The following is a 16,551-nucleotide window of genomic DNA, read 5'->3' as shown; positions in this document are numbered from 1 at the left end:
CATGTATTTCCTTTGGAATTTTCTTCTACAGGAATAGGAACTTCATGATGGCTTGGAGTGCCATGATTGAAAATTCCACACTTTTTATTGACAATGATTTGAAACAATGTCAAAAACATAGCATTACGTTTCTGCAAATAGGCACTTTGCAAAATAAAATAACACTGTTTTCAGCTACAGTGATAAAATAATGCTCAGAATTTAGAAAGTTTTCAGCACCCCCTCTAAAATGGTAAACTAGGAAGTCATCCTTCATCTGAATAGCATTGTATCTATGATTCTCTTTTGTAATACCCTCTCTTCTATTTTACTAAGGCAGTATATAGAGAGTTTGGCAACAGGTAATGCAGTGGTTCAGATACCACTCTGTTCCTCTTTATGGATGTCTGTTCCTTCCTATTGTGTTCCCCCCTTCTCCTTTGGTGATTGCAATCTGGTTATTTGGTCCAGGTTTGATGAAATAAAATTTTAAAAATGTGTTTAAAGAAGGGGTGAGAAAGTACAAGTGAAGAGATCCTGAATCAGAAGCTTACCTAAATTTCTTGCAGCTAATTTCACCATCTTTGTTGCTACTTGAAAAGAGGAGACTGAGAGGGGACATGATTGAAACATTCAAGATAATGAAGGGAATAGACTTAGTAGATAAAGACAGGTTGTTCACCCTTTCCAAGGTAGGGAGAACGAGAGGACATTCTCTAAAGTTAAAAGGGGATAGATTCCATACAAACGTAAGGAAGTTCTTCACCCAAAGAGTGGTGGAAAACTAGAACACTCTTCTGGAGGCTGTTATAGGGGAAAACACCCTCCAGGGATTCAAGACAAAGTTAGACAAGTTCCTACTAAACCAGAATGTACGCAGGTAAGGCTAGACTCAGATAGGGCACTGGTCTTTGACCTGAGGGCCGCCGCTGGAGCGGACTGCTGGGCATGATGGACCACTGGTCTGACCCAGCAGCAGCAATTCTTATGTTCTTATCACTAAAAGTGAAAATTGATTTCAGATGTTGGTCTAGATTTCTTGTTTAGGCAATTTCATCTAATGCCATTGTGGTTCTGCTTTGTTTTGATCCAGGGGTAAATGGAACACTTCTAATGATTCTCATCCTTTGTGAACTTTTTAAATTTTAATTTTTTCCAGTCTTTTAAAAATTCTTCCAGCCTCTTATTAAAATCTTCTGTTATATGTCCTATGTATTTAAAGGCAAAAATAAACAATAGAAAAGGGCTGGCCAGGGGAGTCCAACCTTGACCCTTAGGGTTTTCAGGATTTCCACAATGAATGCATGCAAATCTCTCTTATGTAGATTCATTGGTGAAGTCCTGAAAACCTGACTGGTTGGGGCCCTCGAGGTCGGACACTCCTAGGCTAGCCTCTGTGAATGGATAAATCAATGGAAGCAATAGAATGTGCACAGAAGAACCACAACTGTGGCATACATAAAATTAACAAAACTATTTAATAGTGCAAAGTTAACAATGATATTTCATTAGCATGAAATAGTTTACAAGATCAAGTTAAAAACCATACATAATGATAAAGCCAAATACATAAATTAGAAAGCATACATTATTAAAAGCCTTTCTTTAAAAAAATGTTGTTATTAATGGGTCAAGCATATTGCAACAATATGATTTTAAGTGTGTTTTGCTTTTACTGGACTAGCCCGTCTTTGAAAAGCACAAATGCAATAAACTGGCATTTGAACCAGACCCTCTTGAAATCAGTACAGTTTCATTGACATATGCTCTGGATCATGCAGCTTGAAAAGTATTTTATTTTTAAGTAATTGTGTTTCCATTTAAATTTCAACTTATTTTTAGTTGGAGCAATTCTATAATGAGGTTTTTGGTTTTTTTTAGTTTTTCTGAGTTTTAGTGCCTTTTTACATTACTGCACGCCTTTATCCTGACTTTGCAAGGTTATGTACATCTGCCTCTTACAGGTATCCAAGCCTTTTAAATTAGTTTTTTAAAATATGTTTTTTATTAACACTATTTCACAAAATTTATTTATTTATTTTTTTCTTCATTATTTGTGTTTTATTATTTTGTTTTGACATTCCATTCTTAAACTTTTGTTTTCAAGTCCCCGAAGTTAATGAACATTTTTTCATCCTAGGCATCCTCTGGGCGCCTTGAACTCAAGGATTCCTGCCTTGCAGAGGTGTTGCGCTATAGTGTGGGTAGGTGTATTATATATATTTCGAAACAGTTTTCAAAGTATTTATAGTACTAATTTTTTCTCTTCCTTGTTCCCCTTTTTTTTCTTTTCTAGCTCCCCAATAGGTCTCTGACCCTGGATTTGTGCACTAACCAAATGTCTGAACATTTTATACTGAATTACATGCAAACATTATACTCTGTACTCTCTAGTTGCACTTTTGTACTCTTGATGCAGGTGTGATACCCAAAAGATAGCCATGTTGGGTTTTTAATGACTTAGGTTTTCTTATGTATTTGGCTGTAATATGTGTGGTTTTTAACTTACTCTTTATAAGTTATTTCAAGTTAAAATATTGTTAATTAAATTTTGTCTTTGCTGTTTTTGTGAATGCCACAATGGTGGTTCCTCTGGACACATTCTCCTCCATTCCCTTGGATTTATCCATTCACAGAGACTAGCCCTTTTATTTACAGATAATATGGTACTTATTTTAAAATATCAGCATTTCCTAAGGAAGGTGCCCAGTGTAATGCCGATTTTAAAAAGGGCTTCAGAGTGATCAAGAAAACCATAGACCAGTGAGCCCAATTTTCTTGCTTGGCAAAGTAGTACAAGTTATTGTGGGGAAAACCCCCAACAAAATTCATTATCATATAGATATTGTATGAGTTAGCCTGGGTTTAGCAAAAGCAAGATTTGCCTTACAGATTTATTAAGGAGCCACTTGACAGAGGAATACCAATTAATCAATATCCACACTCATCACCTTGTATGCTTCTTTGGACTGTTCAGAAGTGGCCATTTGTCAGCAAACTTTTCATGCTAGCAACAGTGGCCAATTAACACCTGCTCATACATCCACAAGCAATTTTTCTAAAACTTCATAACACTTAAAAGCACGCAGCAACTTTTGAGAAAATTATTTGAAAAAAAACCAAACTTATCTTGTGAGCTATGCAGGAAAGCCAAGGGCAAACGGACTCCTGAAAAATATTGCAAAATCAAAATAAATCATCTGTATTCACTCATATAATTCAAAAGACTTTTCAAATTTATTGCAAATTAACTTTGAAAGACCTGAGTGGCAAGATTCTCGGTCAGCTAGGATTTTTTCAGCAAGAGCTAGGACTACTTGTGATTCTCATGATGTAGGTCAGGGGTGCCCAACGCGTCGATCGCGATCGACCAGTAGCTCAGGAAGCCAACGTGAGTCGATCGCAGAGCCCATCCCGGGCTCTGTGATAGACTCGTGTTGCCGTCCTGATCTATCGGGCCTATCAGCCTTCCTCTCCCCAACGTCAAAGACGCCGACGCCGGGCATTAGGCTGTTTTTGTCATTTCAGGGGGGGGGGGGGAGCATGGTGGTGTGGTGTCGGCAGCAGCAACAGCCTGAAAAAGAAATCATCCTGGCCCGGGTCGGTGTCATACTCCGGAACTTCTACCTCTTCCAGCAGCCCTCTCCCTTCTACCTGCTTCCGGCCACACCCCCTGCTCCGCGGCTCTCTTTGGCAACTCAGCAGCAGCGATCGACACAAGCTTCTGACATCGGGGCCTACCCTCTGCGAGTCCCGCTTGTTTCAACTTCCTTTTTCCACAAAGGTGGGACTCGTAGAGGGAAGGCAGCTTGTCTTGATCACCGCTGCTGACGAGTTGCTTAAGAGAGCCGCGGAGCAGGGGGGTTTTGCCAGGTGCAGGTAGAAGGGAGAGGGCCAGATGCAGGACTCGTGGGTGAGGGAGCAGAAGAGAGAGAGAAAGAGAGAGGGGAGGGAAACAAAAGGAAATATTTCATACTGGGCTGGGCTGGAGTGGAGGGAGGGTGGAAAGATTCTGGCTACAGGGTGCATTAACAAAGGAAAAGGGGGGGAAAGCTGAAAATGGAGATAGTGACACAAAGAAGAGAAAGAGTAAGCAGGACCTACTGAATAAGGATAGAGATTCAGAGGGGACATGAAGAGGATGTGAAAGAGACATAGAAGTAATGCTGAAAAAGTGTGTGGGGGGGAGATAAAGACATTGAAAGGGCAAATGGTGAACATGGGGTAAAGACAAGGACAGAGACAAATGAAGATTCTGAAAAAGTGGTGAGATAGGGATATAGGTGAGATGGACACAAAGAAGGGTGATGCTGGAAAATAGGTGGAATGGTAATTCTGACAGACACAGAAGGGAAATGCTGGATCAAGGAGAGATGGGGCTCAGGCTGGATGGAATGAGGAGAAATGCCTTGTTGGCCCGAACTTCCTCTCCTACGTCAGAATTGACATCAGGGAGCGGAATGCTGGTCAGCGCGACGCTTCTGCAGGGAAAGCTTGGGACGGCGGTGGCTTGGGGGCTGTTCCCCGATGGCGGTGGCAGCAAACCGAGTGGCTTGGGGGAGGGCACGGAGAAAGAAAGAAAGGGGGCAGACAGGGAGACAGAAAGAAGGGGGAACAGGGAGACAGAAAGAAAAAGTTGGGGGAGAGAATGAGGTCTGGAGGAGAGGAAACATACAGGAGGCTGAAAGAAAGGAAGAAAGATTGGATGCACAGTCAGAAGAAGAAAGTGCAACCAGAGACTCATGAAATCACCAAACAGCAATGGTAGGAAAAATTATTTTATTTTCAATTTAGTGATCAAAATGTCGGTTTTGAGAATTTATATCTGCTGTCTATATTTTGCACTATGGCTCCCTTTTACTAAACCGCAATAGCGTTTTTTATCGCAGGGAGCCTATGAGCATTGAGAGCAGCACGAGGCATTCAGCGTAACTCCCTGTGTTAAAACCTACTATTGTGGTTTAGTAAAAAGGGAGGGGGTGTATTTGTCTATTTTTGTATTTTGTTACTGAGATGACATTGCATAGAGTCATCTGCCGTGACCTCTTTGAAAAAACCCGGAATATGAATAATTAACATTTTCTCTGCCTTTCAGTGTGCTTTGTGGTTTTTTTTAAATTTTATTGTTGGTAGATCATTTTGACTTAGTCATTATAAAAGTAGCTCGCAAGCCCATAAAGTGTGGGCACCCCTGATGTAGGTAAACTACTGTATTATATGTCCTTGTGGGTTGACATATGGAGGTAAAACATCTTGTTTGCTTAAAAAAAGATTGAGAATACATCAGAATGAAACAGCCCCACTGGTTACACATTTACATCAGAATGAAACAGCCCCACTGGTTACACATTAGACTGAGAAAGTCCATATGGTGGAAGATATCTGTTGGTGAATACTGGATGTTATTTAGATGGGAAGGGAGGGTGGTGATCATGAACATCTGCTTAGTTATAAAGAACAGTGGTGGATTTTTCATCTAAACAGTGTACAACCTACAAGGTTAAACTTGGAAGTTGATTGGATGTCTGCTATTTGGAAGTCCATGAAATGGTCTGATTGGCTGATGATTATCATGTGATATATTTCTGCTATTTTAATTATAAGTTCTGGTGGCCATCTTGTAGATGATGTGCTGAGGAGAGTAAGTTTATGCTAAAGGTATTTTTTGCGGGCTTAACAAAATTAAATTGGAATATATTGGAAAAATATTTTGAATTATATATGAGTGTATATGGATGATGTATTTTGATTTTACATTATTTTCCAGGAATCTGCCCTGACACAGTGATCAAAATATAGCTATGTTGGCAATTGGCTCTCCTGCACAGCTTACAAGATGAGTTTTTAAATAATAATTTTCTCAAAAGAAGTGGGGTATTTTGGAAATGCTATGAAGTTTAAGAAAAAATGCTTGTGGATGTGTGAGGAGGTGTTAATTGGCTACCATTTCTAGCATGAAAAGTTTGCTGACAACAGGCACTTCAGAAGAGTCCTGAAAAGCACGGGCACTGATTACCGTATTTTCACTCGTATACCGCGCACCCGTGTTAAACGCGCACACGGGTACAGCGCGCAGGAAACTGTAATTTATGTAAAGAAATTTTTATATACCGTGCACACCCATATGCCGCCCCGACTCTCCCGTCGCCGCCCAACTCTCCTTTCGCCCGCCCCGACTCTCCTCTGGCCACCCCGACTCTCCTCTGGCCCGCCCCGACTCTCCTCTCCCCCTTGAAGTCCTGTCCCCACCCTGAAAGCCTGATGCCGCCCCCCCGACGTCCGATTCACCCCGCAGGACCGCTCGCACCCCTCCCCGACGTCCGATTCATCCCGCAGGACCGCTCGCACCCCCCCGACGTCCGATTCACCCCCCCCCCCCGCAGGAACGCTCGCACCCCCACCCCGAAGGACCGCTCGCACCCCCACAGCCCCCCCCCCATCATCATGGAGAAGCTCCTACCGTTCTCCTGCTGCTTCCTCTGCCGGCGGTCCCGGGCCTTCTGTGAGCCCTGCTCTGAAATGCTTCCTCTTCCGGCGGTCCCGGCCCTTCTGTGAGCCCTGCGTCTGTGCTGCTTCCTCTTCTGGCGGTCCCACCCTTTCTCTGATGTCAGATAAAGGGTGGGACCGCAGGAAGAGGAAGCAGCGCAGACGCAGGGCTCACAGAAGGGCTGGGACCGCCGGAAGAGGAAGCATTTCGGAGCAGGGCTCACAGAAGACCCGGGACCGCCGGCAGAGGAAGCAGCAGGAGAACGGTAGGAGCTTCTCCATGATGGGGGTGGGGGGGGTGGGGAGGCTGTGGGGGTGCGAGCGGTCCTGCGAGGGGGGGTGAATCAGACGTCGGGGGGGGGGGTGCGAGCGGTCCTGCGGGGTGAATCAGACGTCGGGGGGGGGAACTATGTAAAAAAAACGTTGTAAAACGCGCTCACGCGTATAACGCGCAAGGTTATGCATGGTTTGTAAAAATCGTGTATAACGCGTGCGTTATATGCGTGAAAATACGGTAATTAGTATTCTTGAATTTCCCATTGTAATTAAGAAATTTTGACGTTTCAACTTGCTGACTTGACAGGAAGTTATTTTAGGATGATGGCTTTCAACCTGTGGTCTGTGGATCCTTAGGGTCTGTGAGACTGTTACAGGGGAGCTTATAGGGCACAAAGAAAAGAAAAATATCCGTTTATGCTGAGAGTAAGCAGAACAGAGGATGAGGTTAACAGTGGCTGCAGAAATGACAATAGCAGCATCAGGAGCCATTTGAGACAGAAAAGGCAGCAGCTGGTGGGGAGTGACTGCAAATTGGAAACAGAAGCATTTGTATGGATGAAGCCAAGTAGTAGCAATGGGGATTTGATCAGTAGTAGCTATGGATACTGGAAGCTAGAGCGTTTGAACTGGTATTAACCTGCAGGGCCTGTGAACAACAGTACAGCACTGAAAGGTAGGGAGAGATTCAACTAACTGTGGGGTGGATAGGGAAACTGACTGTTGCAGATTGGGGAGAAAGATAAAGAAAGCTAGTAGGGACAGGCTTGGTTCTAGAAGAGAGGGTACAGGAAGAGTGATGGGATGAAATTGGGGGGGGTTCTGAACTTTTTGGAGGTTAATATGGTGTTCATTCACAAGGCTTAAACATGTACACATGTAGTTTGCATACACTTGTAAATAGAGATTTTGCTGTTTCCATGTAGAAGATGACAAGTGATATTCTTTTTCTGAAGTAGTAGTTTTATGGAATGGATGATTCCACTGCATATATAGGAAAATATATATGTATTTCTTTACATCCTTTTATAAAATACTGGGGGAGCTGTGAATGTCTTGAGCTGAACATCCCAATTCCTGCACAAATATTCAGTACAAGAAGCTACTTCTTGGTGCCTCTGGGGAGAAATGCTTGTACATTGGATTTCCTTGGGGGAAATATTTTTCAAAATACTATGTTTTTTAATCTTCCCAGCTGTTTATAGACCAGTGCATGCATGACATTCTGTACAAGATAGTACATATCAGAGATTCTTTTCCTCAAGTGAGATCTGAAGAGCTTAAATCATTAGTGGGCAAAGGGGAAGAAATGTGAAGAGCACATTCCCAGATCAATCTTTAATGCTTTAGAAATGGTATAGAGAGTTTCTGCTATGGGTATTGGGAACTTTTCCCTGATGTGCAAGAGAACCTTACTGAAATTCACTAGCAATTGTCTGTGTGGTCCAGATTTCTTATCTCATACTGCGGTCCTTCATCTTTTGATCCTTAACCTGCTCCGCCTACAGCCCCATTGCCCTTTATTATACAGTATCTCTCTAAGTGACACTCTGCTATTTTCTTCAAATCTTCACTTCTTTATTATCTCTGCTAGACCAGTCCAGACTAGAGAATGACACGGTGACTGTTTCCCACATGTAACCCGCAGGAATGGAGGAAAAAACTGACTAGTTGTTGCCGATACGGGGGCGAGGCTTCATTGCCCTGTGGAACAGTGAATGGTCTTGTCCCCACAGTAAAGGATCTGCCATGAGTTGCCTCCCTTTCCACCCCTCCTGGTCATCAGTCCCTTCATAATCATGGTTCCAGCAGCAGGCCCCCCTCGTGAGTCCAGCAGTCCCCTCCCTCACACCTTCCCTCCCTCCCTATTGTGGGTCCAACATCCGCTCTCCCTCGCTCCAGATTGCGGCTACCAGCAACTCCACTCCCCCAAAAAAACAACCTGTAACTCCCCCTTTGGCCCCTGAGTACCTCCCAGGGTGGGCCTACCAGCCTCTTAGAAGCATTCATAGGATGAAGAGGCACCGTTGTCACATGCAGGGCTGCTTCAGAACCTTCTTCCTGTCGAGTCCTTCCTTCAGATGTAACTTCTGGTTCCAAGACAGCCCTTCATGCGACAAGGTTGCTTCTTCGTCCTACGAATTCTTCTGAGAAGCTGGTAGGCCTGCCCTGAGAGGTGCAAAGGGGCTGATGAGGGAGTCAAAGGTTTTTGGGGGGTTTTGCTGGTAGCTGCGATCAGGAGGGAGGGGGGCTCCTGGACTCACGAGGGGAAGGGGAGGCTGCTGCACCTGCAAAAGGGGAAAGGGTGTTGCTTTGGCTGCTGAAGAGAAGGGAGACAGTTGCTGGATTTATTCTGGGGATTGTGGGAAGAAGGGAAACAGTTGCTGGCCTGGGCCCATGTGGTGGATGGAGTGGAGCTTTCCTAGCAGTTAAATCTAGCCCAAAAGAGACAATGGATGCTTGAAAATAGCTCCTACTGAACCCTTGATAAAGCCAGTATTTGACGAAACAGGTCCCATCAGGCTGGCTAGTAATGCTGCATAATAGAGATAAGTGACAAAACTTACGGTGACTATGTTTTAATAAAATTTAACTCTAAAGTTAATGGATAACAGTAAGAATTTTGCACATTTAGGAGGTGTTGGCGTTAAGGGTTAAATAATTAGATACCAACTAGAGAATGATACGGGGGAAAAATCTGTCCCCTTCCCCACCGTCCCCTCCACCCTTCCTCTCGCCACCTCACTGCCCTTCGGCACCCCTCACGCGGTCCTTGCATCTCCCTTCCTCCCTCTTACCTTCGCAGTGCGTTTCAAGGTTTGAATAGCTTGTTGAAAGCTGCCGGAGTGTTCATGCAGTTGCATCCTTGTGTGGGCAGAAGCTTCTCCTCTGACGCAACCGTACATGCAGTGTCAAACCTTAAAACGTGCCATGAAGGTAAGGGGGAGGGAATGAGATAGATTCGGGTAAGGATGGAGGGGGCTGCGCGCGATCAGTGACCACGCGCGTTCCCTCCCTTAACTGTGGGGACAAGGACATTCACCGCTCCATGGGGCAGTGGATGGCCTTGTCCCCGTACCTGCGGTGAGCACCCTTTCCCCCTCCACCATTTTGGCGGGTTACCCACGGCTACTCACGGGTAACATCCACTGTGTCATTCTCTAATTCCAACCCTTTGGACTTGAATACTATATATACAGAATTCGCCCCCTCCTTCTAATAGTCCACTCAGAAGTGAGTCCATTTATATTTGTGGAAGATTTCATTTTTCCTCACTTCTTCATCTCCACTTTGGTAGTAAACAGTCACTGGCCTTCTATCACAGTGGGCTAGCCCACATAGCTCTTTATATGTGTGTGTATGTATGTGCGTGTGTGTATGCATACGTAGCCACACCTGAGTTATATGTTGTGACCAGTCAGGCTCCGTGCCTGCTTTGGTCCTCTTTTAAACTTCAAGAAAAGCAGTGCTGGAGTTAAGAAAAAAACCATAAAAGCCCAGAATACATTCTCCTACTGATGTGGCTGCCTATCCTGACAAAGACTTTTCTGAGTGTGAACCCTGTCAGGATGTTCTAAGTGACAGTGACATTAAAAATCCTGTCCATTGAAAAACCAGTTGTTTGCAAGCCAGTAGCTAGAAAACAGAGGCAAAGCCCTGTGTTTAAGAAACCCTGCAATGTACAGAATGACCTGGGGGGGGGGGAGCCCAAGAGAGCCTAGTCTCACAGCAGGCACACACAGGTCTGGGCGGGGCTCACACACTGAAAAGCAGGGAACATTCATTCCTCTTCGGAAGGCTGAGGAATCGCACTTCCCAGAGGGAGAACCCAGTGATTGACAAGGTAGTGACCAGGAAATGGTGGAAGCTGAGGAAACTCCTCAATGCACAGAGGTAGAAGCTTTAAACCAGGAAGAGCCTATGGAATTTGCTGACCAGCTGGTTACAGAGAGTGAAGCAAGTAAGTTAGAGAGTGATAACTTACTGTTTTCAGCCTGCACTAGGAGTTTTTATTTTTGAAAGCTTCAAAATGAACCTTTTTATTCCTTTTCAGTGCTTGAATTGTACAGGATTGTTTGTAAAAGGATTTTTTTTTTCTTTTTGCCTTCACTGGGAACAGTGCTTTTGAACTGTGCAAAGAGAGAAACTTTTGTCCCAGTGTTTGCTATACCTAGTGGGGGATGGACACCTTATTGTGCTGAAAGAAAAGAACTGTTTGTGTTACTAAAATACTGAGCATTTTTTTTCTTTTGATATTTTGGTTTTGGCTCAGCAAGGAGCTGAGGGTTATTCTTTTGGGAGGAGTCTGTTAATACCTCGTGGGAAGGGATTTTGAAAGCTTTATGCAGCCATATTAAAAGAAGACTTGGTAATCCTCCTGGCCTAGCTCTGTAGAGCTAGAGGCTTCTGCTATTTTAAAACAAGAGCCAGTTGAAGGAACATTGAGAGCCTGTGATTAAAAAAAACCCTAACACGGCTTCATAAAAAGGGGATACATTTGCAATTTTAAACCAATTTATGAGATATACTATAGTCCAGAAAAAAACATGGGAGCAACCCCAGAATTCATTAATATGATGTATGAAGCATATTTGGTCAACAGTGGCTGTGTGGAACCCTCAGGAGTTGTGGCGATGCTGGTGCTGGAGGTCACAGCCCTTAAAAGTGCAAGTCCACCCCAACAAAGGCCATGCATGAGATGGGGGTCTAGTCAAATGAGGACTAGAATGAGAGCAGAATATGGTTTGTTGCTGGGGAAGTTCTCCATGTCCCTCTTTCTCTGTTTCAGTGGCATTCGATTGCTTTGGTACTAACTGAAGAGGGAGCTGTTCCCAGTGCAGAAAGGGAGGAGTTCAGAGTTTTAAAGTGATATCCTTGTGCAGATTCACGACCAATGGGAAGTAACAGCTACTGCACAGAATCCTATGTCTTCTATCTGAAAGAAAATTAGCAAGGTAAGAACCTAATATTTCATTTATTCCATCAAAGGTGGATTCCCTGGTAACACAGGTGACCAAGCGTATCTCTCTCCTCAGTGATGGCAGAGTAGTATTGAAAGATATTACTCGGATTGCAGGCTGGATTTTGTTCTCAAGAGACAATTTGAAGCTGTGACCTTGGGGTTAAAGGCAGTGGCAGCAGCATCTTATGTTGCACATGCTTGCTACTTCAAGTTGCGCCACGATCTGGAGGCAGCTGCCAGATGGAATTTCCAATTTCTAATGTCTGGTGTGGACTATATAGTGGATGCTCTTTATTATCTGTTCAGGGTATTGAGCATGCTGTGTTTCTGCCTATAGGATACAGTAGATCAGACAGTGGGCGAGATACTAAGCCTCTAAAGCGATGCTGAGCATGAAGGTGGTTTGATTCTTCAGTCAAAGATACGAGCCAGGAAACGAATGCTTGGATGCCCTGGCGCTGCTGTGGCCGATGATAGATCTTCTATACATGTTCCCTCTGTGGCCCATGTTAGGCAGGGCCCCTCGGGGTTGGACGTTCTTGTTGCACCAGACTGGCTTCTTCTCTTCTGTTTCAGTGGCATTCGATTGCTTTGGTACTAACTGAAGAGGGAGCTGATTCCAATGCAGAAGGGGAGGAGTTCAGAGTTTTAAAGTGATATCCTTCTGCAGATTCACGACTAATGGGAAGTAACAGCTACTGCACAGAATCCTATGTCTTCTATCTGAAAGAAAATTAGCAAGGTAAGAACCTAATATTTCATTTATTCCATCAAAGGTGGATTCCCTGATAACACAGGTGACCAAGTGTGTCTCTCTCCTCAGTGTACTCCTAGCACATTTTGCTGGCTTGGACTTTCTTGTTGTAGTATAAGAGTGGGCAGCCTTGGTCCTTAGGCAGTCCTGGAGGCAATATATGCAAATGGATCTCATGCTTATTCATTGTGGCTCTCTAAAGATTGGGGTTGCTGGTTTTGGGCTCTCAAAGATGGAGGTTGCATACCCCTGCACCACAGCAAAGTAAGTCCAAGCCAGCAAAATGCACTGGGAGTACATAAAAGTTAAGTGAGACCTGCACCTTTTTAAGTCCTAACAAAATTAGTGTATATACTTGAATATAAACTGAGATTTTTGGGCCAAAAAAAAGGCCCCAAAATGGGAGTCTGTTTATATTCGGGTCAGTGCCTCCCCCTCCCCAAACCTGTTGAAGGCCTCCACCGGGACTGCTGTAAGACCTGATGGTCCAGTGACAGGCCAGGACAACAGGGATCCCTCCTGCCTCCTATCCCAGCTGATTCTTAACAATTCTCATCTCCCTCCCATCTCCCCATATCTTTGCTACACTGAACTCTGAGTGCCTTCATCTCCAACCCTTCTATTGCTTTCCTCCCAGGCTTTGGCTGAGTACTTCTATGAAAAGTTTTACAAGATTAACCTTGCATTCTCAACCAAGCCACCTTCACCTTTTCCTCCCCAAGCCCACTCTTTCGGCTCCTGCCACTTTTCTTCCTTTCCTGAAATCACTGAAGAGGAAACAGCACATTTTTTTTCCTCCTCTAAACTCACTAGCTGCTCTTCTGATCCATTTCTCACTCATCTACTCAGCACTATCTCTCCTACTTTCATCCATTCTGTCTGTCACATCCTCAATCGATCACTTTCCACTACAAATGGCTCTGATGTCTTTAAACATGCCATAATTACACCACTCTTTCCTTATGGTTCTGTTTATCCCGTAAGTCATGTCTACAGTATTTGTATTGTTCCCCTGTACATTACTGTAAATTATTCTCGACTCACTCAATCACTCGACTCACTCCAATCTCGGAGAGAGCGAGATCAGAAGGCTTTGAGCATGCGCAAATGCTCAAAGCCCAGTCCAGCCCAGCACAGGCAACAGGGAGGATCTCCTTTGACGCACCGCCCAGCCCAGAAGAGGGAGGATCTTTGGCACCGGCATGTCCTATGCATTGGTGCTGGTGCCGGTGCCCAATCAGGGTAAGGGATTTCGTTTTGGTGCTAAGGGGGGATGTAGAATCACGGGGGAGGGGACGATGTGAGCAGGGGGGGGATGCTGGATCGCTGGGGGGGTATGCCGAATTGAGGGGAATGGCGCTCGTAAATCAAGTCAAACTCAGTTTCCAAGGTGCCAATTTTGCGAATGTTTTGCTCGTCTTGCAAAACACTCGCAAACCAGTGCACTCGTAAACCAAGGTTTGACTGTACTGTCTCAGTGTTAAACAAAGGTCTAAAACCAGATTGAGTTTCGTGCAAAAGAGAGAACTGATCAAGATATTCCATCAATTGGGTATGTACCAGTCCTTCCGTGATTTTCAATAAATGGAATGGATGCTACTGGTCTGTAGTTGGTTACTAATGCTGATGATTTTTTTGGAATTGGGGTTATTATAATATGACCATTATTAGTGAGGAATTTTCCATTTTTTAAGTTATCGGTTAAATAATTCAGCAAAGATAGTTTAGAGTCTAATGGAGCTGCTATCGTCATTTCTGGGGGATATGAGTCTAAAACCCAGTATGATTTAGAGTACTTGTTATATAATTTGATATAATTATTCCATTCTAAATCTTGAAAGGAACTCCAAATCATGTCCACTGGTATTTCATTTCCTTGTATGTTAGCTATTTGATGTTCATATACCCTGTTTCCCCGAATATATGACACTGTCTTATATTTTTAAAAACTCCAAAATATGCACAAGGTCTTATTTTCAGGGGGATGTCTTATTTTTCCATGAAGAAGAATACAGTACACATTTATTGCTGAAAAAAAGACATTTATTACCTGTATATGGTACAGGTCATCACAAACCAGAAAAGCTGTATCACAAACCAGAAAAAACTGTATCACAAACCAGAAAAACATTTAAGGCCCTGATTCTCCAAAAGTGCGTCCCGATTTTAGGCAGCTGTAGACGTCCTACAGCTGTCTAATCAGCCAATCGTTTTTTTAAAAAAAATGCTCCCCAGGCAGGCCGCCCGGGAGAGGCGTCCTATACTAAACGCCAATTCTGTAACCGGCGTCTTTAGAGAATCGGGTTAAATTAGACGCGGCCGCTATACTTATGGCAGCAAGGGATCTCCCTGCTGCAATATGTATAGCGGCCGCGGTTGTTGCGGCCGCCTGTCCCATCACCGACAGGAGAATGCCTAACTCCTCCTGTCGGAACCCCGAGCCCCCTCCCCCCCAAACTCGTAATCGCCGACAGGAGGATGCCCAACTCCTCCTGTCGGAACCCCGGACCCCCCTCCCCCCCCAAACTCGTAATCGCCGACAGGAGGATGCCCAACTCCTCCTGTCGGAACCCCGGACCCCCCTCCCCCCCAAACTCGTAATCGCCGACAGGAGGATGCCCAACTCCTCTTGCCGGAAAGCCCAACGACCCCCCGCCCCAACTAATCTCCCTCCCCCAACTAACCTTTCAATGTTGGTCAGCTGGACGGGTCTTGCTGCCGTCCAGCCGACGGGTCTGCCTCGTGGAAATGAGATGGCACGCCCCTTCCCGGCCCATCCCTGCTAAATCTAAGGCCTGATTGGCCCAGGCTAGGCACCTTGGCCAATCAGGCCTTAGGATTAGTGGGGATGGGCGGACCCGCTATGCCTAAGGCCTGATTGGTCCAGGCTTCTACAGCCTGGGCCATAGATTTAGCGGGGATGGGCCGGGAAGGGGCGTGCCGTCTCATTTCCACGAGGCAGACCCGTCGGCTGGACGGCAGCAAGACCCGTCCAGCTGACCAACATTGAAAGGTTAGTTGGGGGAAGGAGATTAGTTGGGGCGGGGGGTCGTTGGGCTTTCCGGCAGGAGGAGTTGGGCATCCTCCTGTCGGCGATTACGAGTTTGGGGGGGAGGGGGGTCCGGGGTTCCGACAGGAGGAGTTTGGCATCCTCCTGTCGGCGATTATGAGTTTGGGGGGGGAGGGGGGTCCGGGGTTCCGACAGGAGGAGTTGGGCATCCTCCTGTCGGTGATGGGACAGGCGGCCGCAACAACCGCGGCTGCTATACATATTGCAGCAGGGAGATCCCTTGCTGCCATAAGTATAGCGGCCGCGTCTAATTTAACCCGATTCTCTAAAGACGCCGGTTACAGAATCGGCGTTTAATATAGGACGCCTCTCCCGGGCGGCCTGCCTGGGGAGCATTTTTTTTTTTAAAACGTGCATCCCGATTGGCTGATTAGACAGCTGTAGGACGTCTACAGCTGCCTAAAATCGGGACTCACTTTTGGAGAATCAGGGCCTCGGTGTACAGAGGCTGTTCCTGGGCTTGTTTTCCTGGACAGCGGAAGCAGGAAGTTGTGTGACCACGCATACGGTACTGTACCAGTACTCTGGATCGTCAAGACATGCTTGCCAAATAGTGCCTTATTTTCGGGGGGGGGGGCCTTATATTTCCCAGGTGGGGAAAAAAAGGGGGGTGTCTTACTAAAGGAGGAGGTCCTATAATGGGGGAAACACGGTATGTCATTTGTCGAACAGTTATTTCTCAGATTTTTAATTTTTGAATCGAAATGTGCTAAATCATTTGCTGAAGGTAGTTTAATATTATGTATGAGTTGAGTGTAACGTGTGGTGTCAAATAAATTTGTAACCAAGTTGAACAGTCCTTTTGTGTTGATTCCTATTGAGCTAGTATTAGATGAGTTAATTTTGGATGAGTAAAATGCTTTACGTTTTTCTTTTATCAGTTGTTTGTAGAGTTTTATGTTGGATCTCCAGTTGTTCCGGTCTGACAATTTTCCCGTTTTTTTTCAAAATTCTTTCCAATCGTCTTACTAATTGTTTCATTTTTAGAAGTTCGGTGTCAAACCATTTGTTGTATTTATTTGA

The 16,551-nt window shown here is 44.9% G+C and overlaps 1 protein-coding gene across 4 annotated transcripts in view; it reads left to right on the top strand.

Moving 5' to 3' along the window:
* Positions 1 to 16,551, top strand: part of PLCL2 (phospholipase C like 2) — a 136,097-nt gene that overhangs the window by 91,014 nt on the left and 28,532 nt on the right. Inside the window, exon 4 of one of the 4 annotated variants that reach the window (XR_004538091.1) lies at positions 2,120 to 2,183. The exons of the other annotated variants lie outside the window; for them this stretch is intronic. The gene's annotated coding sequence lies outside the window, so the exon portion shown is untranslated. The remainder of the gene's footprint in view (positions 1 to 2,119; positions 2,184 to 16,551) is intronic. 4 annotated transcript variants of the gene reach the window in all.

This window comes from Geotrypetes seraphini, chromosome 2 (genome assembly GCF_902459505.1).
Source record: "Geotrypetes seraphini chromosome 2, aGeoSer1.1, whole genome shotgun sequence".
Lineage (NCBI taxonomy): Eukaryota > Metazoa > Chordata > Amphibia > Gymnophiona > Dermophiidae > Geotrypetes > Geotrypetes seraphini.
The sequence above is the reverse complement of the archived record's forward strand: the minus strand, read 5'-3'. Positions and strand labels throughout refer to the sequence as shown.